Below are 26,383 nucleotides of genomic sequence, written 5' to 3'. Positions count from 1 at the left end.
GCAATTTACTAGCAGTGAGATTTGGACCAAGTTACAGTCTCTCTGAGCCCTACACCGAGCATTGCTATAGAGTTGTACAGATTAATATTATATTACAGATGTGAGCCTCAATAATTTCTATCAGTGATACATAAAAAAATCCTGTCATATCCTGTCACTCCCACTTTCTAGCTGTGCACTCTTGATTGAGTTTTCTAATCACTCTAAGCCTGTTTTCTAACCTATACAATGGAGACAGTCAAATCCTCCTGTATTCATAATGTAAGGATTAAATGAAGTATGTAGTAAAGGATTTGATTTGGTACCTGGGTATCATAACAAATAATCAATAAATAGGAACATTTATCATTTGTTTTTGTATTGATTATAGTGATATTTTAAATTTTGATCTCCCTCTTTAGTCTATCTAAAAGATATATTTTCTTTTATATGATGTATAGCTTTTGCAGTCATGGATATGATAATGAATGACCCTGGCATTTCCTTTGATTATGCTCCCTCCTGTCTCTTTCCTAGCCCAGCCAAGGATTTCTAAACAAACTCTTTAGGCCAGAGTGGAGTGCCCTGGATATTTAAACCATGTTTAAGGAAACTTCTTACATCTCACTGACTTTGCTGGCTTGTAATTAATTTAGAAATACAATCACCAAAACAGTTTGATAAAACACTTCTCTCCCAGTCAACTGGTAAAATAGAGTCACATTTAGAAGCTCTTATAAACTGAGAGGGGCATTTCCCTAAACATTCAGACTTTGTTCGTAACTATAAGAGGATATTAGGTTGTTAACATAAAAAAATTGGTCTTTTTAGTTTCTAAGCCTTTTTTATGGAGGAGACAGCTGATTTCCCTTTTAGATCCTAGCATATTAAAATTCACAATTAATTTAGATAATACCATATGAGCTGATAAAATATCAAGCAATTAAATAATGAATGCCAGGGAGCCACAGTCATCAGAGATATCATAATACACCTTTATTATAATGATGTAAAATCAGTGTGTTTTCTTATGATTTAATTATAGATTGACAGGAAAAAGTGCAAAACCATAGATTAACAATTTTGAGGTAGCGCATATATTAAAAATTGTGTTTCCAAATCTATGATTACCATTGAGCAGGTTAAATTCACCATCTTTGTAGAAGGGAATTTGTAGATTCCAAATATAATAACTTAGCATGAATAAAGATAGAAGAGCTTTAAGTACAATATGGGTAGATAATCTTCCTTGAACATGGAATAAAACAAAACTGCTAAGTAATGCATGTATTTCTCGAAAGGCAGATTTTGCCCGTCATGCTATTTAGGTTTGATAGTAAAGATTGTTGGTCCCAATGGCTTGCAGTCAATGCCAAATGCAGACTCAATTAACATTGCATTTTTGCTCAATCTAGAGGGCACCGTTTACACTGTAGTGTACATAAAGGGCGCCTTTCAGTGTATGCTCTGGGATAGCTGGCAGTTCTGGAGCCAATGATAACCTGCCTCTTCTTAGAGACAGTAAGTAAGATCTAGAGGCTCAGATGCAAGTCTGAGAACAAGACCTATGGGTTCTTTAGTTTGGAAACCCTCTTTATGTTTAAGAGTGATCATATACTTATCTGGGAAGAAAGCTATCCCTAAGCAGTAAACACTCCATGTACATGGCATTTTCAGTGATACCTTATATATGGTTATTGATCAAATCCCAACTCCATGTACATGGCATTTTCAGTGATACCTTATATATGGTTATTGATCAAATCCCAAACTGGAAATTCTCTGAGGCATAAAAAAAGAATTCCTGGGGCACACATATTTGCAGAGAGCAGTTGTATGTGACTCTCAACAGGGAGGAGGAACTCTCCTCAAAGAACCTCAGAACAGCAAAGCGTCTTCTCCCAGAGAAGATACAAGAGTCAGTTTGAGAATTCCATGGCTGTATTGCTCACTGATGTGCTGACATTCCATTTCCTAACAGCCAGTCTAGTTTTTCACATTGTTATGAATTGGATTCTTTTAACTACTTTTTTTTTTAAATAATGCTTAAAAAAAAAAGAATGACGAGAACTATGAATTTCATTTAAACCCACCTGCTACCCATTTTAGGCAATGGCCAGAGCTAATATGAACAGGTACACAAAGGAGCCCTCAGGGCTGAATTCCAGGTCAGAAGTAGCCAGTATCATTTATATGCACTAAGAGCAGCGAACTGTCTGTCTGACTAGGGAAGCATTGTTGATAAGATTACATTTTGTAAGAGCAAGAAGAATATCCTATCATCTACCAAGGAAGAGAGCACCGTACAAGGGTTGGGCAAACCTTAGCGGCCCTGCAGGAAAGTTCTTCATGATAATGAAAGGAAGGAGTAAAAGGAAAATACCTCCAAGAGGTGTGATTTTATACATCCTATTTTTGTAGCTGGATAACTGAGGTATGACTTGAAAATACAAGCAAGCTTAAGTCAAAGATGACATTCGGGGACTACTGAATGCAGATGATTTGAATCTAATTCTCACATCTTAGTCCGCAATCCTTTCACTGTAGAGGTGCTAAGAATTACAGCGAAGACAGCAGGCACAGACTCCTTGTTACTTTGGTAATTTTGTATCTTATTTCAGGTTGTATTTTGGTGTTTTTTGTTGTTGTGGGATGGACTGATCGATTGAGCAATTAAGAAAGTAAAGAACAAGCCCATTCTCTTAGACCCATTTGGCATGTTGTGGAATGTATGGCATTTCCAGTGCTTTTCCCATGTGGCCTCACACCATGAGCATTAACTAGATGGGAGAAATTAAAATTATACACTGGGGAAAAGGAAAAGAACCTCTTTACTTACCTGGGAAGTGAGTGGTGTCCTAGATGAATGATCTCTCATGTCTCCTCCAGGTCTGAAATGCTGTTTCTCTGATATCGTAGGGAGCATTTTAGCATAAGTACCAATGACAAATTTGGCTTCCATTTAAAATAGAGATCTGGATATCTTGTTTATTCTTTCAGACATGTGCATTCCCATTCTTATTTAATTCAAAATGGAATTTCACTGGCTGAGAGACTGAAAACACTGTGAGGAGCTGATTTTAGTGGTTTATATTTAAACAATGCAGGAGCTCAGAATCTCAGCCAAGAAAACTAAGGAGAAAATTTCCCTCCAATTAAATGGTTCACATTTATCCTCATTTTCCTGTCAAAGTGTGACACATTCCAAGTGTGGAGTCACAGGTAGGAGGTGGTGTAAAGGACATCCTGAGTCCATGTGACATGGTCTCCATCACGCTACTGACTTTATGGAGGAAGCACAGGAGGCCCAGAGAGATTACCAGGAATGTCAGCCTGAGGAAGTGGCTGACTAAGCGTCAGGTCTGCTGCATTGCTGTATCCCAGTTAAGATCTGTGTATTCGATTGTGAACTACCTCTTGAGGTAGATGTAACAATTTGGCATTCACCCAGGCTGAGAAGGGAAGGTGCACTGATCTAACACAGCAGAAAGAGAAAGGACTTTGCAGTCAGGATTGCCTGAACTTGCCATTTTCCTAACGTAAGGTTTTGAATGAGTTGCATATGCTTTCAGTGCCTAAATTTCCTAACCTATAGCAGAAGGGGATGATAATATACCTACCTTGAAATACTTTATAGATATTAAATAGGATAACATATGTAGAGTATCTTGCTGTCTCAGAGCCTGGCACAAAGTCTAAGCAACTCAACAAATAGTCCTTTCTAGCCATGTTTAAGGTTTTGAGGGATTAAATGCCCATGGGCACATACACAAAACAGTCTTTTCCGTTCTTAGAACCTGCATCTTTGCCTGACATTGATGGACATTGCCTGAACATAAATTGAAAACATGAAGGTAGGTGAACCTGAAACTTATTCAAGATAAAAAAACATTTTAGTGGGATTAAATGGTAGGAAGAGTGGCTATCGCCATAGCCATGAGTAATAATCATGAGACTAGTTAGCTTCCACTTGAGCAGCACTTACTGTCTGTGAGGTGCTGGGTTAAGTACTTTATGTGCATTACTTCACTGAAAAGGTACAGCACTATGAAAGAGCTACCATCATTGCTCCCACTTTACAGAGGGAAAAACAGAAGCTTAGAAACTAACTGTTAGAACTAATATTCTCAGCCCTCTGCAGTAATGTCATGCTATTGCAATGCTCCAGAAACCAGTGACAATATAAAACTGCCATCAGAATTATACCTGATACCTGAGTCAGTTATACACTGATAAGCTGTACTGAATCCAGAATGACTTTTTCATTTGTTTGTCTGTGCACCTATTCATTCTACAAAATTAGGTGAGCTTTCACTACATGACAGACGGTATGCTAAATTCAAGGGTTACAAAGATGAATACATATAGGCTCTGCAAACCAAGAAGAGCAAACCTAGTAAAATAACGCATCATGTTGGTATTGGACGCCCATGCATGTCCCCACCTGTGCTCGTCACTATAGACACTCATCCAGGTACAACCCTTTAGCCCAGGGACCATCCCTGAGAGGAAAGTAGTGTTTCACATTGAGTCTCTATCTGCATTACAACAGTTCCCAATCGAAAGGCGAGCTTCTTTTTAGAGGTTCCTGTCTCTTAGCTCTTAGACTGCTCGCTGGCGTAGTTAGGATTAGTGATAAATGGCAAGTTAAAGTGGGCTATATTTAAGCAGTTGTAGGGCATTTGAACTTTAAAAGAAAAAAAAAGAAATGCAATTTTCTAGAACAGCAAGAAAAAAGTCTAATAGCCTAGAACATTATGCAAATTGCAGTTATTTACTATCAGACAGTGTTATAATAGGATTATTGACTAAATAAAATATGTTGCAACCAGACACACAAAGCATTACATTTATGGAATATACATCAGAATGTAAGACTTTCCATATACACAACACTACTTTTAAACAGTATTCTTTGTCATGGAATTGTATTTGTGTTTCTGACCCAGCCTCTCCCCTGCGGTCACATGAAAGGCATGGTTATTCCCTTTGAGCCCAGCAAGGTGATGCTCTGGTGCAGAGCACGAATCAAGAGAAAGGTTAAGTGAGGGGTGGGAGTGGCTTGGAGGTCAGCAGGTGAACTAGGCCTGAACATGCAAGATCACATGCTGAGAACACAGCTTTCTTATTTTACCGAACTCATAGATATACACCAATTTGTTCCCTTCCACAGCTTCAATGCATTTCTTGTTAAAGAACATCTCTTTGTGAAAGCCTTTGACAAAATATCCAAGCATAAAGGAATGAGTGGGACATGGAGAAGCCAAGTTTCTATAAAGTGGTGAGTCAGCAGGGGGCGGAAGAAACGTTATCGCTTCCACGCCTTGTTGGAAAATTAAGGGCCTTCTTTTAAATCAAAATTTCCCTTTGCTCTTAATAAGATGACAGTCTAGAACACTCAGCCTGCTGCTGAGATAGTGACTTCTTGCTGGGTTTAGTTTATTCAAGAGCTCTGCATTTAATCTCAGAAGGCTGCCAGCAGTTTCAAGGAGAGCTAGGGAAAGTTAGAGACAGCAGTGGACTACTGGAAATGGGTTTGTCTGACAAAGAAATTAAAAGCTTGTTGATATGTGAGACTGTTCATTTTATTCTAGCTGGAATAGAGCAGACACGTATCAGCACTTTTTCTTAGGCAACTAAGCGAGCAACAATGGGGAGGGTTAAAAGGGAAGAAGGTGCCCTAAGAACAAGCTGGAAAGACTCACAGGCCTCTGAGCCCGGGGAGGACATGGAAAGTTAACAAATGTGGGCAAGCATGAGCTCCCAGGAGGGACTGCAGGAGGTGGGGGACCGAGGGACACCATGCCCACCATGCACACCAAAGCCCTCTCTCTAGCCCTGCAGCATCCTGAGAAGCTGCAACCTGCCACCACCCACCCCTCAACACATTTCCTCCAACTCATTAAGCCTCTCCATGAAAGGTCAAGATTGTAATAATGTGAGGACCTTATGTTCTTTCTCTTGCAGAATCGGAGTTCAGGAGACAGAAGCTTATTTTGCAGAATTTTTAAAAATTAATTAGTGAAAATTCTTCTTGGGCTTTAAATAGTCCCTCAAGAGAGCAGCTAAGCCAGAAACCAAAGAGAGATGGTCTTTTTCCTTCTTTAGGAGGAATGAGCCCTGTTTCCTAAAGAAGAACCACTTACCTCTCTGGAAGCCCTCTCAGCCTCAGGAATATATGATTGTTTTAGGAGGAAAAGGTTCCATTGCAAGCTGATTTTTCTCACTTTAAGTGAAATCTTTCAGTGAGGGGAAAGCTCATAAGGGTGAGAAATTGTTAAGACCATGGACATGATCTTCAATGTACAAGTTCAAGTTTTACTATTTCAAAATCCATGTAATAGGCCTTTCAAAAGGACACACTAAAATTTTTAATATAGTATGAGATATCCAAATATGTAAAAATATTTTATACATACTTACATATCTGCATTAAGTGTAAAGGCAAGTCTGCATTTCTCTGCTTACTCTCTGTTGTGCCCACAAAGTCCTAACTGGTGGTAGTTGCAAGAATCACTTATTCACATGTTCATTACTGAGCACTTGTTATGGTCTGAAATATGTCCTCCAAAAAGATGTAGAGATAGCCTCCAGTCCCTCAGAATGTGACCTTATTTGGCTATAGGGCCATAGCAAATATGATTAGTTAGGAGCAGGTCATACTAGCGGAGGGTGGGCCCTTTTCCAATATGCCTTCTGCCCTTATAAGGAGAAGAGACAGAGAGATAAAGGCACAGAGATGCTGTACCCCCAAGCCAAAGAACACCAAGGACTGTTGCTAAAATATCAAGAGCTGGGAAAAGGCAAGGAAAAAACTTCCTTTTAGATTTCAAAAGCAGCATAGCCCTGCCCATACTGTGATCTTGGACTTCTAGCCTCCAGGACTGTGAGACAATAAAATTCTGTGGTTTTAAGCCACCCAGTTTGTGGCATTTTGTTTCAGCAGCCCTAGGAAACGAATCTAGCCCTGAAATACTAAGTTTGGTGGGGGGTACATGATTTACATGATTGGTCCCCAGTTTCCAGAAGTTTTGAGCCCAGCTGATAGTGGTCCCCAGGTTGCCACTCCACACTGAGTCACAGAGCTTTTAAAAAGAGTGAGTCAGGGTTAATCCCAACTTGCAGTTTTCGCTTGGAACTTCCACTTCAAATACAAAAGACGGCCAGAGAGACAAAAGAAACCACAGTTCAGATGGCAGACTTGAGGCCTCATTCTTGCAAACCCCAAGTGTCATTTATTTTAATTTGCCTTGGGACACTTCACTTAGATTTTGTCTTTGAAACTTATGTCTCCTGCCCTTACGGTCAGAGAGGCAGCTATGATTTCAGAGGCCTTAAGATCATTTCTGGGTCAGGCCACAATTAATTAAATTGATTTACTGACAAAGCACCTTTCAGCTTCATAGTGAGTTTGCTTGGCAGGATGCACACACACTCTATCCAGGCAAAAGAGAATGGGGAGGCCGGTAAATAGCAGGTAAATGGGATCAGTTGTCAACAGCCAGCCTGGATCTTGCCAACTGAGGAATCCTTTTATTCTCAAAAAAAAAATATGTATGTCTTGAATAACCTGCATCTTTTTGAACAGAAATTCCCAGACTTTGGAGTTTTAATAGACCAGTAAAATTTAAAAGAAAAAAACAAAAACAGAATTTAAGTGTCAAATCTTTTATTTTTTCCAGGTAGAATGTCTCATTATCTCTTATCTATCATTAATTCTTAAAAATAATAAAAGAATTTTTATTCTCAAAGATTGGGAGGGGTATATTTTTAGTTAAAAAACAAGTGTTTACATGACAGGCTGTTGGTGACCTTCCACTGCCTTTGACCTTATTTCACACCTTCCTCCATAGGCTAGGGGTTTCATCACAGACCAGCATCAGTTCATAGATCAGCATTTTGAAACCACTGACCTAGAGAATGTTATCACTATCCATCTTGCTTTTCCTCCACAAACACGGATATGAGTTCTGGCCCCCACCAGAAGGATGACAATTTGAGATTCATATACCACAGCTGAAAAGATTTCCTCTCTCTGCTGGACAGTAAGAATGTTGGGAGCTGCAGATCTATTTATTCATTCCCCAAGCATTGATTGCATGAAGCAGAGTGCCCGGCACGTGGGTATTTACAAGTATTTGTTGGTGAAAGGAAGAAAGCAATTGTACTTGTTGACTCTGTTATCATCTTCCTTGAGATCCATGCTATTAAACTACCTGAACTATTATCCTTTTTATCCTTTGAGCACATTTTTTTCACTCCTGGGATGTTAGATTGTCTGCATCCCTACTCAAGGATGACCAAAGAGAACAAAAGAGAAGAGGGATGGTTAGAGGATGAATAGTGGCCCAAGGCTCAAAGATAGGATTAATCCCAAAATGCAGTATAAAGGAAGACTCTCCAAAAATCAGAAAAAGTATTTGGAAAAATATACATCTTGGAATCAAGCATATATCTCTGTAACAGCAAATGCTTCATGAATGATAATTATATTAGAGAATTCACCCAGAAATGTCAACATGATTAGAAGCATACTTATTAATAAAATATAGGTGGCTTCTTATACATCCCACAGTGCAGCACTGAAAAACAAATTCTGACTTTGGTGAGTCTAACATGCTATGCAAATAAAATGAGAGGAAGAGTGAAATAAGATGAGGACTTGACAGTGATGTCCAGTGTGTTTCCAGCATCAACTGAGTGCTTATGAATTGAGTCCCCTTCGTTGTTTCAGGAGCTCCCTCCTGCTTTCCCGCGTGGCTGCTGCACACTCACCCTTCATAGGTCCTTCATTCTTGGAGCTGACCCCACTTCTCACTACTACAGGGCACATTCTCTGCAGGAGAACTCTCCGCCCCGCCTCTGCCCCCTGCCCTCCTTCCGGCTCACGGTCCTGCCTTTCCAGACCCATCAGGCTTGCGGTCCTTTCCCACTTGTAGACCTCTGATCTCTACGCTTCTCCTTTACGTCTACCTGTAAACATGCTTAAGTCTAAGTTTTTCTTTATAAAGAAACAAACAAAAGACTCCAGGGACTCTCCTTTGCTTCACTTTTCACCTCAGTCTTCTTTTTAAAAGAGTATTCATTTTTCCACCCCATGACCACCCACTCAGTCCTTAGCACACTGGCACATGAAAATATCCCAAATCCATGATGGGTTCATAACTACCAAATTCAGAGACCTTTTTTTATCCCCCATTTGGCTTCTCTACAGTGTCTGATACTGTGGCCTTCCCTTTCTTTTTGAAATGCTCTTCTCTCAGGACATGAAGGCCATTAGTCCATCCAGTTATTTACTTATGTTTTAGCTCCTTTAACAGATCTCTCTCTTATCCACTTCTTCCCTCTCCCCAAAATTTTAGCCATTACCCAAGATCTTTGAATGACCTCATTATTTCAATGGCTTCATCTGTTTCTCTTATGCAGAAGACTTCCAAATCTCTCCCAAGTTTCAGACATATTTCCAATTGCTTCCCATTTCCAAATGTCTACATACTTATCTATCTACCTACCTATCTATCATCTCCTGTAGGTATTTTAAATCCATCTACTCCTTTTCTTTAGCCACAAACAAATTCTAGTCCCTGGCATCCTTCATTCTGATCATTGTGACATGCCCCAGAGTCCTCCTCTCTCTCCTCCGCCAAGCCACGCAGACTCAGAAATATTCCTTATTCATCTTTGACTCGTCTCTATCCTTGACTGACTTCTCACCTTCAAATACTTGTCAAGTCCAGTCATCAACTTTAACCCACTACCAACTCCTGAACCAGGCCTGTACAGTTGCAATCAATTCGCTCCCTGCTCAAAAGTCCTGTTTTCATAATAGCTTGTTTTTCCTGGAAGAAATAAAACATGCAGATTGCTCAACCTGAGGAGTTAAAATTTATGCATTTTATAGAAAATGAAACATAAATATTTTTCTGATATAAAAATGCATTTTATATATTCATTAATTTTTGTATTACCTTAGGCATTTGGGTCACTTCTAGAGAAAGTTATAATATCACACATAAAATGTACTGCACACTGTCTAACTATATAAGCCTGAAAAATATTTCCCTCAAATTCCTCCCCTTCAGGTTATGTGGGTTTTGAGCAGGAGTGGAGGTAATAAATTGGATGATTCTTTGCTATATGTATTCCTTCCAGACCTAGTGTATATGCATCTGAGTACCTACTATAATTAAGGTGTTCAGTATAATTACTTTATTTGATCCTATCAAGAACCCTAGAAGATAGATATTGTTGTCCTTATTTTATAGGTGGAGAAAATGAGATTAAGAGAGATGAAGTGTGTTGTCTAAATTCACTTAGTACCTGGTAGAGGTGGGATTGAAGCATATACCCTGAAGTTGGGTTTAAGGGTATTTCTGGAATACCGTAGCAGCTGTTTTAAAATTCTGTGGTTCTGGAAGTGATCCTATGGAACTCTGAGAGTAAACACAGAGTATCTTGGCCTTCATTTCCATTGTTCCATGTTGTGTATGTCCAGCCTCCACCATGACGAGATTTTTAAACCTGCTTGAATATCAGGGTTGGCTTTATGGGCATGGGAAGCACCCAAAGGCCATGATGAAGAGATGGAAACCATAGCTATCAAATCTGCCTTCAGCTCCTATGAAAACCAACACAGACAAAGCAGGAAGTAAAGGAACTAGGCAATGACTAGTTTTCTTTTGCTGTTATTGTTTTGTTTTACTTTGATTTTTAAGAAAAAAGTGTTTAATGAATCCATTCCTTTAAGATACATAAGGGTGAAAAGCAGTATCAATACAGCAATAATACTAAACATATGGGGTGCCAGTAACTATGTGACTGACTTTTCTCATTGTCAGCGTGTCTGTGTGTGTGTGTGTGTGTGTGTGTGTGTGTGTGTGTGTGTGTGTGTGTTTATGGTGTGATCAGACCAAAGAGAGGAGGACTGAGACAGGACATTGCACTTTCTAGAGTGTGCATTTCCTTCTGAGGACATTAGGAAGCCCTATTTTAGCTATAGATCAAGATGGATTCTCTAAGTTAGCACTAATAGCAATAAACCTGTTTATTCTTTTTGTTTGTTTCTTAAAAAAAAATGTATCAGCTACTCAACTGATTCCAGATTCTATGGTGAGGATAAGAGATGTGTTAACTCTAATGTCCCAGAACCAACACTCACAACAATTTCCTAAAGTCTAAATTATCTTCGTCTTACAGATGAGAAAACTGAGGCTTCCAGCCTTTCAATAACTCACCCCCTTTCACTTGCCCAGTCAACAGCAGATGGGGAATTAAAAGGCAAGTCTGTTCAACTCCACAGCCTGTGAGCTAACGTACTGAATTATAGTGCTGGCGCTTAACCCTAGTGATTTCATAGAATCAAAGTCTTGTTTTCCTGACTTTGCCACTGGCAGCCCTGGGTTGATAGAGGGAACTGAAGCAAGAACCTCAGCAATTCCAAACAGTCATTTGGTAATACATAAGTAACAGTGCCTTTCCTTAAATCTGTTCACGTAGAGAATTTTACATGTCACAAATCTCTCCACATCTATGGGAGGCATCATGCTATGACCCACTCAAAATAGGTCACTTCTCTTTCAGGTCTGAATTCTTGCTACAAAATGCCTGGTGCTGCATTTTGCCAGCACAGAGGTGTGGCCAGAACTCAGCACCTGTGAGCTCTCCCGAGCAACGTGGGCAGTTTCGCACAAATGGCCCTACAATCCAGCATTAATTTCCTGTCTTCCAGTCTGACGGCTCCTGATAAGCAGTTATCTGGCTAAGGAGCTGAAGAGAATCAAGATGTGGTCCTAGCAAACTCCCTACTTTGTTCCTCCTTGCCAGCCTCGGTTGCTCAGAGCCGAGGATGACTCCTGGAGCAGCTTTCAAAGGGAAGCCTCCCCCTGTTCTCTTCACCCCCTTTCCCAGCTCCAGCTTTGGCTGCTTTCTGCTGGTGCCTCTGCCAGCCTAGCCCCACATCACTTCAGAGCATCACAATCATTATTGAAAAATGTCTTCCCACAGCAGGTAGAGAAATGAAATTTTTCCCCATTTCAATTTTTTCCCTTTCTCAAGCAAAGGAATGAAAAACAAAAAGACTAAAAAAGAAATCCAGGGGATTTTTTTATTGAATTTTCTCTGAAAACTTAGTAGAGAAGCTGCAGGTATTAGTGTAAACACTGGTGCACAATGAGTTAATTGCTTATTTCAGAGGAAATAGTCCTGTGGGCATTATCTGTGCCTTTCTCTCCACCAGCCATTCTCACTATCCTCAATCCAGATAAAAATCAAAGAGTAGGACTAAAAGGCAGAGACCAGAATGAAAAACGGGGTCTGACAGAGCAGAACTAGTTATTGAACCTTAACAGCTGAATTGTGTAAAGGCACTGGGAGCAAGGGGTAAAGAAGGCATGGCCCCTGTTTTCCATGAGTTTATACTGATCAGACAAAAGAGTGCCCTCCTGCATTTGCTTATGACCACTGTATGTTTCATTGTATCTTTTCGTCTAGTTAAGCTTGCAAAAAAAATTTTTCTTTTTCCCAGCCTGTCCTTTTCTCTCCTTAGAAATAGTATATTTAAATCTTTACATTAACTTACAAATATCCAGGGCAGTGATTTAACTTCATATGACTGTTGAGGTAGGAAAAATATTGAGCAGAAACTCTAACATTCTTTACCTGTGGGAAGGGAGAAAGTGGTTTCAATAAACTAATGGATCTTCTGTTACCTTAGCTAAAATGTCAATTACCTGATGGCTTTGGAGGAGGACTTCATTGGGGAAATCTACACTGCTCCCCTTTCCCACTACATTCAAGGCAAAATTAGATCCCTGAAAATGTATACACATTTCTAGAATAACCATTAACAGTTGCTCTGTTGACCGAAAATTGTTTGAGATTCCATGTTGGAATAATTGCATCTCTGTACTGTGTATATAGTAGGGTACTGATAGGTATTTCAGGAAGGAGGGAGGGTGTAGTAAGGATGGCAGCACACATGGCAGAATGGTTTGTTGGGGTCCATTGTTATCCTAGTTCCATGAAAACAATGAGGCATCTTAGGTCTTCTGTGGTCTACTATCTCTGCCAGAGATAGAATGCTGACAGTGGTAAATATTTCAAGAGAGTAAGGACTCCTTGTGACTTAGGATCAACTGGTAATCAGAGTATCCTCACCGAAAAGCAGGAGAGAGCAGCCATCAGGGGCTGCCCTCGGAAACTCCACTCACTATCCTAAACATCTTGGGCATTTTTGATCCCTTAGGGAAGATTATCCCAGCCTGGTAGCTGAAAAGTTTCTACAAGGGCATTAGAGCAATCACCTGAGCAATCAAATGCCCACCATGGGCTGGTCTATGCTGAAGACTCTACTTTTTCAGGCTCAGTCCCAGCTCTAGAGACACCTGCAGAAAGCTTAGAATGGGGTTAAGCCCTGTGTGGAATGACAAGCCACAGGTGCACCTCAGGTGGTCCTCATCCAAGCCAGCATCTCTAGTGCTCTTGGGAGCAGATGCCTTGGTGTTTCAGCATAGGTCAAAGGAGAGTGCTCAGTCCTCTCAAGCTAACTCCACTTAACAAATTCTAGAGTAAAAGTTGGGAGAAGAAGGCCGCCAACTACGGGGTTCATTTCGCTGGGGGCAGTGGTTTGGGACACTGCTAGGAATGCTGCCCCTGCCACAAGGACTCTGTTTTCTGACCTGAGCTCAGCTCTAAGTGCCTGTGTGCCTTGGGAAAACTCCCGAGCTTCCCAGGGCTTCTTCTCCTCATCTCTGAGGTAAGGAGTTGGGCCTGACCTTGTGCAGACCCCTCTACCTCTAATATCCTAACGTTGAATCCAAAAGGCCTTCGCGCTCCTTTACCTCCTGCCGTCAGTAATCAGAAAAGCTCTTTTACCAAAACACAGACTCACTAGAAATATTAACAGAAGAGGTCAATATATTGAGCTGCATGGCCTTTTCCTGTTCTGAGAATATTTCATGTCTTTATGTTCTTACACTGAGAAAAACCTGGTCTGTGCCAATCTACATCAAGTGGTGAGGAGAGGCCAAGGGGGAGGAGGGACCCAAACAAAACCTGTGCTCCAGGTCTTCCAAATGGCAAGCTCATTACGCCTGATGCCCTGACAGGCTTAGTGACGGCCTGTCTGGTCAGAGGCCCGTCTGGCCGTCTCATGCTCACACACACGGCTGTGAGTCACAAGGATCACAGCAGGTCTTGGCAACAGACACTGAAAATGTCAGAAAGCCAAAGGGGTGTCTGGGAGATGTCATAGAGAGCTGGGGGAAGCAGATGTAATGTTTTCAGTACAAACAAAACAATAAACAACCAAGTAGGAAATGGCCCGTGTGATGAGCAAGATGGAGACAGGTGGAAAGGAGGCACAGAGGACCAGGTGGAGCAGCTGCAGGGAGACGAGCTGCTTTCACTCAAGGCCACTGGACACTGGGGATCTGGCCCCATTCATTTAGCTTTTATCTGTTTACTACCAACCCTGCTGGGCACAACATACACATGTAGTTGAGGAAAGATAACTCATGCAGGGAAAAGGCCATCGGCTTTAGAAAAGATACACCTTGACTCTTTAAATCTTTACATTATATATTTAAATCTTTGAATTTAAATTATTGAAAAATGTGAAAAATGTGAAAAATCTTGGCTTTACAAGATTTAAAAATCTTAGACCTTCAGTTTCAACATACCTAAAATAAGGATAATTACATGACCCAGTAAAACACTTTAAAGATTTAAGTAAATCATTACAAGTAAAATGCCTGTCACACAGCAGACCCTCACCAAACAAAAGGTAGTAGACAAGGTTCCTGCTCAGGAAAGCTTGGAGTCCATGTAAGGGAGGGGAGACCAACTATTGCTTACAATCCAATGTGCAAGAAGATGCAGAAACCATTGGATGGGAATACAAGGAGAGGGGTCATTAATGCCCCCCAGAGTCATGAGAAACTTCATGAGGAAGTGAAATAACAAGAGGGCTGTAGGTGAGGATCCAGGAAATGGAAGAGCATCCTTGACGTCAGAGGGGCAACGCAAGCAAGATGTGTTTGAACAGTTGAGATGTTTGGGGCTGAGCGGACATACGTGGGCAGGAGTGACAAGCAGGACATCACACAGGCCAAGGCGTGAAGCCTGCGCCAGCCAATTTAAATTGCCTGGTGTTCCCTGAACAGACAGGTTATGATGAAACACCAGATTCTTTTTCAGCCTTGGAGTGACTTTCGAAATATCACTCACTGGTAATCTGCAGGGTTAATGTGACTGAGGGCCAGGCTGCAGGAAGACCCATGTGCACGGGATTCCTCATCACACAGGCATTCTATAGTTTTTGTAATCTCTTATAATGCTTCATTTGCAATAGTGTCAGAATTAAGGAAGGGACAACACTGAGAATGGGGAGGAAGGGTCATATCAAAGGAATAGTCTTCAGCTGCCAATCAAGTCAGCTGGAGGGAAGGTGTTGTTTCCACTTCAACTTGACCCATTTATGGGATCCCGTTTCCTTAACATAGTGTTATTTGAGTAACTGCTTTTAAATGACTTATAAAACTTAAGAAACTTTCCTGTAGTTGGTTCATGATTTGACTCCTTAAAAGGGGTAAATGAGATTTTGCCATTTCCTAACCAATTCTTAACAGACTTAAGTGCATTGTCCTTGTTGCATTCTCTCTCTCCATAAGTCCCTGCACATTATGTAAGTCTACTATGCAGAGAAGTGCACAGCAGAGGTCCCACCCTTCAGGATGACTGACTCAACTGGCGGACACAGCCACATACCACATGTATGCACTGGGCTCAAAATAAAAGTGTACATAGCACACAAAACATATCCTTGCCAAATAAATGTATCACAAAGCTCTGTAGAACCTAGACTTGAGGACAGAGAAAAGACTGAGCAGATTTGGGAAGGATTGGCTTCCTCAAGAAGGAGACATGATTAGTGATGAAAAGAGCAGGTGCATTCAGCTGCTTGGAGAGAAGAGTCTCGCTCTGTCCCACCCTCAGAACCCGGTTTCTAAATCCTTCCCCAAATGCCCTTGAAAAAGCATCACCTCTATAAAAAGTACACAGGACTAGATCATATTTAAGACAACCTCAGTTTCATTGGACTTCTCACCAGGAGTCTCTGTATACTGGGTATCAGTCCACAAACTGAAAGAGGCAGTGTGCTGCGATGTGAGGATCCGCGGCTGATCCTAGCCTCTCTGCTAATTTATTCCTGGTAATTCACTATCAGAGCCTGACTTATCCACCCTTTTCCTAACCTCGAGGTGTTGAGGAGATAAATGCATTTATAAATGAAATTAACATGACACTCTTTAAATTTCATGAAAGAAAGGGACCATTTTGGTTTTAAAAGAGCTACATAAAGCATAATGGGTAATTCTGGATAAATAATGATTCTAGAATGAACCGGCCAATGATTCCTTGTTGAGCACCTGCTCTGCTATCCTAAGGAAGTTTAAAGACCTTGCAAAAAGTAAACCATAGGTTTCCCCACTACCTTAAAGGCTGCTCTTTGCCACTTCATTTTTACAGAACCTCTCCATTAGTACCCATTTTTGTTAACCAGAAGAAACACAAAGAGGATCTTTACTTTTACGGAATGATAAATTGCTTTTCACTTGACGCTTTTTTGGCCCACAGAAGGTTTCAAAGGAATGTTCTACTTTCAGATAGCGGAGTAAAGCTGTAAGTCTCCATGAGAACTAACGGGTAAGAGCCATGTCTTATTCATCTTTTTATCTCCAACTCACTGCCTGGAAGGAGCAGTTTGGGAGAATGAGGATGGAAGGAGATGGTAAGATATAAACAGAAACAATGTAAAGAGCAGTATCTAACCTTCTATTTCATACCATAGACGAGCTTCCAGTAGAAATATAATATGAACCACATACATACATTTTTTTTTGCCACAAACGCAATTATGTGTTCTAGTAGCCACGCTGTAAAAAGTAAAAAAGATACAGTGAAATTATTTCAACATATTTTATTTAACTTGACAAGTAAAAATATTTCAGAATGTTTACTATCCACATTTCCAGGGTTCAAGAGCCTCTGAGGCTAGTGGTCACCGTACCAGACAGAACTATAGGTATTGACTGACACTGAGTATAAAAGATGCAACAAATACATGGGCAAAATTGGGTGTGAACTTTTCTAGAAAAGAGATGGGCAGCCCAGGGAAGGTGCTCCTGACCCTCAGGTGGAGCCAGGAAAGGCTTCCTGGAGGAAGACGCCTGGGGCCCACTGTAAGGGCCTGAAGGAAGTGGCCAGGGGAGGAGGCGGAAGCAGAGGGTCATGAGACTCGGGTAGGACTAGCCATGCCAAGGACGATCTAGGTGGGCATGTAGGATGGCCAGAGAGAGGAGACTGGGGAAGAGGGCAACAGCCAGCTCCTGAAGGGTTCTCCTGCCAGGCTCTGCATGAGATGGCATTCTGCACGTGAGTCATGGGGAGGGGGAGCCCTCACTGGCTCACAGTCTCCTTAGGAAAGACCCGGAGTGTGTAGTCTGTCCAGCTCGGCTGACTTCTGGGGAAAGGAAGCTATATGCTCTATTCCCATTCATTTCCCTCTCTTGGGTAAGTTGTCAGTATTTTATTGGGTGTCAGTGATAGCAGAGCTTCCAAGAGTAAGTGAGGGGTTTAAAGATGTGAGCCTCTGAGGGATTCTTCTCTTTAAACTCCACTCTTCCATGGGCAAAGGTTGGCACAGAAAAGGAGCTCTGGAAGGTATTGCCAGGCTCCTGGTCCAGCTACTGCTCTCTCTCTCTCTCTCTCTCTCTCTCTCTCTGGACTCTGGCTTCCTTCAGACTAAAGAGGTTATACTGATGTGGGAATCGTCCTGCTGGGGCCTCTCCCACCAGGAGACATCTTGAAGTCAAGAGGCAGTGAGCAGCTCCTAAGCATTGGGCCAATTCTACAGGCTATCAGGCTTTAAGTGTCTCAGTATCCTTCCAGCAAAATGGTTATTTCCTCTCAAGTGCTACACAAAGAGAGGGGCCAGACCAAGCTGTGGGCCTGGGAGAAATAGGAAATAAAGACTGGGTTCTAATCCATGCTGCAGCCCATGCAAAAGGGCCCCCATGCAGGCAGACTTCTCAGCCCAGATAGCACATTAAAATCATCTGGGAGCTTTTAAAACGTGTTGATACCCAAGCTTTATCCCAGACCAACCTAATCAGAATCCTCAGAGAAGACTCCTGGGAACCACTGTTTTTGATTAAATCTCCCAGGTGATTCTTAGGAGCTGGAGTTGAGGTCTCTGCTCTAGACCATCGGGCTGGCTCACAGGAGATCTACCGCATTGAAGTTCAGGGCCAAACGCATGGAAACCACGAGTGTACACTTGCCTAATCTTGCCCCTAACTATTCCTCTTGGGATTTTTCAGTGGCTGTGATACAAGGTAGGACAAGAAACGCCCGTGGATGTCCTGAACTCAGGACTTGGCTAAATGTCGTCTCACAGCTGAGCCTTGGCCATCACGTCTCACTTTGCTCCTGTTGAGCTTCTAGAAACAACTATCGCAGGCATGTGGGAAATACATGGAAGGCACTGGGAATGAACTGGGACGCCACAGCAGTACTTTGGCTAAGAGATAGTGAGGACCTGGACTTTCCCAGATGCTGGTGCTGCCCTGCTGAAAGGAAAGCATGAAGAAGAATGGGTTTAGGCCCATGTAATTTTTTTGTTCCTTTTGGGTGATGAACACTGATTCAGGGAAATTTCTCATCACAGATGAGACAAATACTTACGGTTCCAGGTTTCTTCCCCTTTATAATTTGATGACAATGTAATTCAATTTTAAGGGTGACACTTATTCACAGATTTTTACTCTCAGATCAGTATTAGTAGGGTCAGTATTGCCACTCTTGACTCGCAGTTAAAAATGTGAGCTGAGCTAATTAAGCTGAATTGGCCTGACAGGCATGTGGTTAGTTAACATATAAGCCTAGCCTCAACAAGAGTTTATGCTCTATTTCCTTTCCCTGGGTCACTCCACAATTCTAGGGTCCATGGAAGCCTGCTGACAATGCTTCTCTTTCTCAAAGAAACTGAAGAATTCAGGGTCTCCACAGGCATTGGGCCTTACCATCAACTCCCTCTCTGTGCTGTTCTGACCAGGCCACCCCATCACTGTGGTGGTATGCAAAGCAGCTGAGGAGAAGACGTAACCACAGGTGGACACAGAGATTCCCCTTCCCAGCACCCGGTTTCTGGAGTCTTCCTTCCTAACCCAGCATCTCCATCCACCTCACAGCGGCAAAGGCTGCACTTAGGATGGGGCTCTGCAAGAGCTCTTGGAGTATCTCCAAGTTCTGTCTCCCTGCTGCACTTCTCTTACCAACCTGCACCCCTGCCAGCATGCAGGGGGTCCCCTCCAGAGGCCTGGAGGTCAGGTTGGCCAGAGAGCTGCCCAGCTGAACTCCAGAGAGTGGGCAAATGTCGGGTTAGAGGTGACCCTGAGACAGATGCTACCCACAATTTAGGTCACCTGTTGGTCACCTGAGCCCTAGGTGAGTGTGACTTCACTAAACGGACAAGTAAGAACTAAAGGGCCAGCTCATGCCGGCCATCCTATATGGACCACCTGAAAGAAAGAGGCAAGCATTTTGGCAGTTCCTGGGTGATGAGTGGCATGTGATTGGCAGTGGCAAGTACGTGTGAAGCAGGAGCAAGCACAGCCCCCTGGAGCACACAGGGTCGCCCTGCTCACCAGCCTCCCGCGGCCGCAGACAGGAGGGCAGAGCCCCTGACTAGAAACCTGTGGCTGGCTTAGGACTGGGGGTGCCAGGAGATGCTCCCACAGCAAACAGGAGGAGGAGGGCAGGAAATAGACAATCCCCAGGAATGGAGAGGCTGTGCCACGGATGCATAGGCGGCATGCCTTGGGCTCCCAAAACTATCTGGTAGGGCTTTCAGAAGAGCTTCCATTGCCACTGAGTGGTGGAAGCAGGGCTGGAGGAGGACTTGTTTGGATAATTGTGAATACTTCAAACCCTGAGCTGGTAAGGCCAGAGGAATGGGGTTTCGGGAATAATAGCAGCCCACACTGCTCTCTTTCTCAGGGACACCTGGATTTTGGTGCCTCAAATCCTCAAACTAAAGGTATGTCTTCAGACATCAGCATGAAATGGCGTTCAGAGCAACGGGGGTTTCTGAGCATGGGTGTTTCCCCAAGTTTTATAAAATCACATCTCACAAGCAGTCGGCTGCTTAGCTTACACACAACACTGACATTATTCATGCCACATGTAGTTGGATGTGTAAGGCTACGTGGTCAGCCCAGGCTCAGATTCCAGCGCTGCCACTAGCTGGCTGAAGCTCTGCGAAGCAAGCTTCAGGTCTCATTGTTGTTCTTTTGTATTTTTGTTTGTTCTGCAAACCTCCTTAAATCTATGTGCTCATCTCTAAGGTCACGATGACACCTGGTCCCTAGATGAGACAGGTGGGGCAGTCAGCACAGTCGCTGTTCTGGTGCAGACGCTCAGTCATGTCAATGGAAAGCCACTTTCAGGCCAGGTCGCCGAGCCACCACCTGCTCTGTCCCAGCGTGCAGACATCAATTGCCTTGGTGATCTTCTACCCTACCCCCTTCCCCTGGCTCTCAGGGTGCTGCTAGGGGCGCCCTTAATGGGCATAGGTGCTGACTTTCCCCAGGGACAGCTCAGCATCTCCAGGCCTCTTTGAAACAGCACATGGAAGGAATTTCAGCTGCCACCTGCTGCGTGAATAGGTCGTGCTCCTGCCACTTACCTCCCGTACCCCGAGGCACCAGCAGGCCCCGTTCACCATCCTCCCACTGCCCCCACAGCTCCCTCTTCATTTCTGGCAAACGATCAGATCACAGAGGCGGAAGCCACTGTGCGTGGGTATCCCACAGCTCTTCTGAGCCCCGGCAAGGACTGAGCGACATTGTTGAAATACCCCATCTCAACATCTCGTGCTCCACTGCTCTTCTAAAATGTCCGCAAGAAAGTTCAGGGATTTCTTTTGAAGGCATGCACACACACACACACACATGCCAAAAAACCTTCCCGTCATGGCCTGGGGCCAGCTGCAGGAGAAGCCAGCGCCCTCTGAGTGTGTAGTTTTGCAGTCTGGGAAGGCACAGTGGTAGATTACACAAGAGAATGGTCTTACAGTTTTATAAACTATTTATTAGCCCCATCCTGGAGAGCTACATCAATATGGCCATCGGTGAAGCAAAGCAGAAGCTATAAAAATATCATCTATCCCAAACCAGCTCCATAATCAAACAAAGCCCCGTGCTGGCTGGGACAGGCTTGTGTTCTGACACATAAGGGCCTTTTCCATCTTTAAAACAGACCATTAAAACACCAGAACACTTTGGCTCACAGAAGTCTAAATCAAAAGGGAGGGGGAAAAAAGAGCATTCTTTTCTCCAAGAGTAATAATACCTTTCCAGCTCCTAGAAAAGCTCATTGCAATAGAGATGCAATGTTGCTTTTTTTCACTGTGGCCTCTCAGTTTCTTTCTAACACCCAGAGAATCTCCTAGAGAGTCAGAGTTGCCCTTTCCTCTCTCCAGGAATCCCTTTCTTTTCACTCCACATGCAGCACAGAGACTCTGCTGTGATGCTTCAATGTAATTGTGTCGTTTTCCCAATAAGTTAAAATATAAAGTTTGATACGTATGGCAGAAGGGAAATAAGAACAATAGTCATAATCATAGCCTGAATTAGAATGATAGCAGCCTGGTGCCATGTGCCAGTTCCCCGAGGCAGAGGAGGAGAGGCCAGTACATTCATGGTTACTGTGATTAACATTTCCAGCCGGTGCCCCTCCAACTGAATGCAAAGCATGTCTTAATAAGCTGCATTCCAAATACCCTGTATTTCTACCTTATTGCATCTGCTAGAGTGAGATAATATGTAGACTAGAGTAAAAAGTGACATTCAGTGAATGAGCTGCAGAGGGTTATATAAGGAAGCTAAATCACACTCCCCACCACCTGGCACACTGCTTGTGGCTTCTCATCATGATTCTAGAAATCAATCCTCAACTAAAATTCACATATGGGGAATCTCTTCTCTGGACTGTGGGCTAGGAGAGGAGGGGTATGATATGACACTAGGAGGAAGAAGAAAAAAGAAAGGATGGGGAGCTCGGAGAGCATAGTCTGCTCCAAGTTGTGCTCCAGTGAGTCTCTAGAGAAGTCTGAGAACACAGAAATGCACAGCTTAATAAGCCACAGCCACCCTGATAATCCTGCCTCTCAGTATGGGAGACTCCCTCTATGTCATATCAGTTGTTTTTATATCTGGGTAGAATCTGGGCAGGGAAGGAAGAACACAGTATGGACTGAGAAGGCAGGCAAACGTGCACAGACCACAGCCCTTCAGCACTCTAAGAAATAGCACAGTAGCACACAGGTGCTCAAAGACAACCTACCATACTTCAGCAATGCCTGCTTTTTCTCCTCTGACCCCCTGTATCTTTCCCGTCATTCTGGATCTGGACACACACACCCTCTATGAACCAAGTGGGTGCCTGGGAGAAGAGGTCATGTTTTTATTTCTTTACAAAACAAATTTGTTTACTAAGAATTTAAAGCCAGAAAGTTAACTCAGAACTCCATGAACACTTAGGGAAAGGGAATACGTTTCGGTCTGATGGGTACTCACTCATCCTGGGATATGTCTTATAGGCAATTCTTAGAGATCGGGGTGTCCTTCACATAGTGAGAGTAAAAATCAGCCACTAAATAATAAACAACTTACTGTGTATGATCTATCCTTCACGTCACATGGAGAATCAACCCAAGACATAGGGAAGAGCAAAGAGACCTGGTTTCTGGACTCAGGTAGCACCGGTGACCATCATTATCATCTTATTCAAGTCAACTAACCTTTTGGTTCCAATTTACTCCAAAAAAAGGAAAGTTCACAGCTGAGACACATTTCAGGACAGTGTCTTGAGCACTCTAAGAAAGAGCACAGTAGCACACAGGTGCCCATCAGAGTTTGAGCAAGTTATTGAGAGGTCTCGGCTGAGGAGTCTGTTTTCTTTGGGAGCTTCCTCCTTACACCCTAAAAAAAATCTCAGATCACAGAAAAAAATCCAGATGGTTTATGAGGAAGAAAAATATTGCAACAGTTCTTTCACTTCAAACTTCTCTCAGCAGCACAGCTGGATCTCCTATGTGAGAAGAGTTAGGGAAATCTCAGCGAGAACTGCTCACAGTGAAAATGATATGATTTTCTGGGAAATGATGGAAAGAGGTACCGCCCCTCCTAAAAAAGCCATCACTGCAGGTCCATGTGGTACCATAGCTTTAGACCACTGAGGGGGATTTTCATCAGTGACAACAGCATGAAGCAGAGTTTTGCAGAGGCAAATGGGCATGAATAAAAACACACACTTCTGCTGGGAGGCAATCACACCTGTAGACTAGAACAAACCAACAGATTCCCCTGATGCTTGAGCCTGGGGGGCTGAAATCACCATGAGGACAGCCTACCATGCTTCAGCAACACCTGCCTTTTCCTTCCCTTCAGCTTGGGCCACCTCTTTCCCCTATGGTCCCTACTCATTTCAGAAGGTGAATGAGACATGTTGACGCATATCCACAATTTGGAAAAAGTCATCAAATAGCTAAGATGCTGTACTATGGCCACATCACAATCCCCTTGACATGAACCAGGTATGAGATTTGCAGGATGCCACCCCCCTTAAAAAGATGAATTAACATGGATGACACATGTTTCAAGGGCAGGGCGCTGCAAACATCAAGTTTCAAATCTGTCTACTTTCACTGGAAGGATACTTCCATAATGTCACGAATAAATAGCCAAAGAAAAAGGAACACCTAGCTAATGCACAGCTTTAAAAATCTCATTCATTGAGCTTTAAAAATCTCATTCATTGAGCAAATATTTCTTAAGAATCTATATATTTTTAAAGAGAAATAATAAAAACTTCTTTTATGGCAGTGGTAAAGCCAGGCATTCCAGAACAGGCACAGAAAACTCAGGTAAGTGTGTTTACAAAATCAAAGGAAGACTTCACTGTGTGAAGCTCCAGACTTAGCACAGATCTGAACTATAATAAATAGGAACATGCATCATTTGATTCTGAAGATAGGGTAGATGATAACTTCCTCCTTTAAAATCTACATTTTTGAGTATGTAAGGGAATTAGAAATAAGCAGAAAAGATTACTGTGTTTTCCTAATGGGAAATGATGCATTGTTTAGAGCACAACCCTACTGGGTTATTTCATCCCAGGCTTTCATTGCCTTTGAGCTATTTTACAACTCTGTAAATTATAGATAATTGATAGCAATACAAAATAATTCTGCCTATAGACATGGAAATAAATTCTGTCTGATTCAGGTTAAATTGACTTCCTTCCCTCTCTCCCTTGGAAGAAGCCAGTTGCATATCTATTTGCAAAATAATTTCAATATTCCTTTATTTCACATATATTTGCACTCTGACTTCTCTTTGGAAACATATACAACACCTGCCTGGTTTCCTCATTGATGATGAGTTAAGTAAGATATTGTTCATCACCTTTTCTAAAAATGACCACTTAATGAGTGAACGGGATGCCCCATGTATTTAACCTTATAAAAAAAATTCATAGACTACCATGCAAAGGAAAAAGGTGTCAGTGAATGACACAGAACTGGGATGATGAAGGAAATGTGCCTTCTGCTTGAATCAGAGTGAGAAATTTTCTTTAGCTACCCCTGGTTAAAGTTTCAATCAGTTTACCAGATGGAGGGAATTTCTACTACAAATACCCAAAAAACACCATAATCATGTCTGTTTTTTATACAGACTGAGGTCGGAAGCTAACTGTCCATTGTACCATCATGGTTTGTTCCTGGTACAGATTCAGTCATTGTCACCTAGCCCATGTTCGACTTTCACAACTGCCTGAAATAGAAGACCTCCTTTAGGTGCTATAAGATGACATTCATGAATCTACGGTCCCCTTGACAACTCCATTAAAGATTATGAACCTAGAGTTGATAGACCAGTTCTGTGCAGTAAAATTTATGGGACAGTGACTCAATGTGCTAAAAGTTACAGACATAAGGAAACATGTACAATTTTAGTTCTCAGAAATGCATCATCCATTTCCCCTCTGTACTTTTATTTTTTCCTAATGTTCCATACAGCATTCCCAATTATGTATTCATGAACATTATCATCTGGGGATAAGATGGCCTGACTTTTCTCAGACACAGTTGTATACCCAAATGGTACTTAAACAAAATATATTTTCAACCTCTTTTCTTCTTTAAAAAAAAGCCAAACATTATTTGTGAAGTCCTTAGTAGAAATGAAATTATTATTATTCACTTATTTTATGGAGTTCACTTTTAGTAAATAGATTTCGAATTCATGAGAACCCCTATGGTAAGTGATATGCAGAGGTAAAATGTCTGTCTTTTGGCACTCAGTTTCCAGTGATTTCTTTTCATTGCGTCATTGACACTGATCCAACACTCACATTCCTTTTACCATGAACAGATGTAAACCCATTAACAGTGAACAGCCATACCTCCATGTGCCTGGCCGTGCTGCAGGAGCCAAGAGATGCAATGGGACCACTTGGGCAGGATGGATAGTTACTGGCCAAGACTTCCTTCCAAAGGACTGAGAATTGCGCAGGCCTCTGAGCTCTTTCTCAAAGAAGCTCAAAACAATAATCAAATATCACTTACCTAGGGAGAGACAAAAGGGAGAAGAGATAGAGAAAGGGTTAGACTTTACCACGATCATACTATAGAGATGGCCTATTTGAGCCAAAGGAATGTTTAATGCAATTCAGGTTTGCCACAAGCTCCAAGTAAAATTCAAGTTTTAAATATACCCAGGTAAAGGTCAGTGGGGAAAATGGCATATTATTGCCAAGACCATGCAGCTCGCTGTTTTCTCTACGGATCTGGCGTTCTTATACAGATGCATTTAGCGACCAGAACCTGGGCCTTGCACAAGAAGAGACTGGCTGAGGACTCCATTATGTGCCAAAAAAGGGGAAAAATGTATACGACCCAGCTGCCTTAATGATTATGGAGGCTCTGTAGCTATGTGGTTCAGATGCTGAGAAGATTGAACTAATAAAAAAGAAATGAGAGAACTGTCATCACAGATTACATGGTATTTATTCCAAAATCTGTTCATTATAGAAATTTGCAAGACAAATGGGTTTTTAGCAAGGAACGGCAGCATTTTCCTCCTGGTAAGTGCATAACGAGGCACCCAATTTGTCTAGAGCATGGTCTGTCTGTTTTTTTGTTGTTTTTTTTTTTTCAAATATGCCTGGCTCTAAATCCTAGGAAGACTCCTGAAAATATTTATTAGGAGGTTAGCAAAAACAAGTGGAATTTGTAGAGTTCTATATAATTTACAGAGGGCTTTTACAGGCACTGTCTTTT

General features: G+C 42.2%; 1 protein-coding gene across 1 annotated transcript in view; it reads right to left on the bottom strand.

The window, feature by feature from the left end:
- Nucleotides 1–25,669, bottom strand: part of OPCML (opioid binding protein/cell adhesion molecule like) — an 828,327-nt gene extending 802,658 nt beyond the window's left edge. Inside the window, exon 1 of the mRNA XM_073239470.1 lies at nt 25,507–25,669. The gene's annotated coding sequence lies outside the window, so the exon portion shown is untranslated. The remainder of the gene's footprint in view (nt 1–25,506) is intronic.
- Nucleotides 25,670–26,383: the final 714 nt, after the last annotated feature.

Source organism: Manis javanica, chromosome 6 (genome assembly GCF_040802235.1).
Source record: "Manis javanica isolate MJ-LG chromosome 6, MJ_LKY, whole genome shotgun sequence".
NCBI lineage: Eukaryota > Metazoa > Chordata > Mammalia > Pholidota > Manidae > Manis > Manis javanica.
Note: the sequence above shows the minus strand (reverse complement) of the source record. Positions and strands in the feature narration are given on the sequence as shown.